Raw genomic sequence first — 1,308 nt, forward strand, 5'->3', positions numbered from 1 at the left:
CAGGCCGGGGGGGGGTCCTCAGCCCGGAGGCCGCCCCGGGGGGCCCGGCCAGACCCTGGTGATTCCCAGGTGCAGCAGCCAAAGGCTCATCATGGACTCGGGTCTGTGGGGGACACAGAAGAGAGAGAAACCCCAGGGCTTTGGGACGAGCTGCCTCATGTCCCTGAAGCGGAGCCACTATCTGACCAGGAGTCAGGTCCTTACAGCCTTTAACATGGCCTTGACACCCAAAGAGCGACAGTGACCTCTCCCACCCCCATTATTACTGTTGGCTACTGGGTATAGGCCCGTTGATTTGGGGGACAACTAAAAAGAAAATGGATGGGAGTGAGGTCACAGGCTCACAACAAGTGCTCCCGGGGGGGCGGGGGGCAGTGGACAGTAGCCGGTGGCTCTTGGGGGAGTCCAAGGAGCCAGGGGCAGGTGAGGTGCCGGATGCAGGCTGGGGCGTGCAGCCAGGTGCCGAGCGGCTGTCCTGCACCGGGGGTGAGAAGCTCCAGCGCTGTCCCCGGCCCAGGACCAGGCGGCAAGATTCGTAACCATGTGGCTGGGGTGGGACAGGGATCTGGGCTCTGTGGGTTGGCAGCTCCCAGGCCGAGGTCCCGGATCTTCATCACTGCTTGTGCCTATAGAAAGATGCTTTATCCTGGTTGGCTCTTGCCGTGTTGCCATGGTAACGATCAGTGATCTAATTGGTGTTCTAACGATCAGTGTTGTAATAATATCGATCAATAAGAGGCTGGTGAAGGCCTCTTTGTCACTGTTAGGCTGAGGCTGCTGCAGGCTGAAATGAGATTCGCCCGTGGCCTCTGGCTGGGCCAGGTGCCGTTCACCCAGGCCTCCGTCCTGCTGCAGCTCCCCGGACAGGGGAGACCTGGGAGCTGTCGGCACGTGGAGGGTCCTCAGACGGGTGCCCCGGGCCAGGCCCTTCCCCAGGTGAACTGAGGAGCGGTGGTTTTCCCCGTCCCCCAGTGCAGAAATCTCTCTGCCAGAACAGCTCAGTGGGTCCGTGCTCCAGCAGGTCGGCGGCTCTTGCTCTCCCGGTGCCCTGGCAGCATTTCACATGTCCTGGAGCAGACTGACCCTGCACAGATGTGGATGTGACCCAGCACCAGGGTCCCACCAGCTTCTCCCCCAGGAGCGATGTCCCTGCCGGCTCGGACACGGGGCTGTGGTCTCCACCGGCGCTGGGCTCATCTCCAGCCTCGTGCCTGTGGAGGTCTGTTAGGAAGAGATCTGGGATCGTGAGTCTCCCTTCTCCCCGCTCTTCAACACACCGCAGCCTCCAGCTCCATTCACCCCAGGCCA

General features: G+C 61.9%; 1 pseudogene; it reads left to right on the forward strand.

Moving 5' to 3' along the window:
- Positions 1-1,308, forward strand: part of LOC102377460 — a 41,436-nt pseudogene that overhangs the window by 22,869 nt on the left and 17,259 nt on the right.

This window comes from Alligator sinensis, unplaced genomic scaffold, assembly GCF_000455745.1.
Source record: "Alligator sinensis unplaced genomic scaffold, ASM45574v1 scaffold948_1, whole genome shotgun sequence".
Classification (NCBI taxonomy): Eukaryota; Metazoa; Chordata; order Crocodylia; family Alligatoridae; genus Alligator; species Alligator sinensis.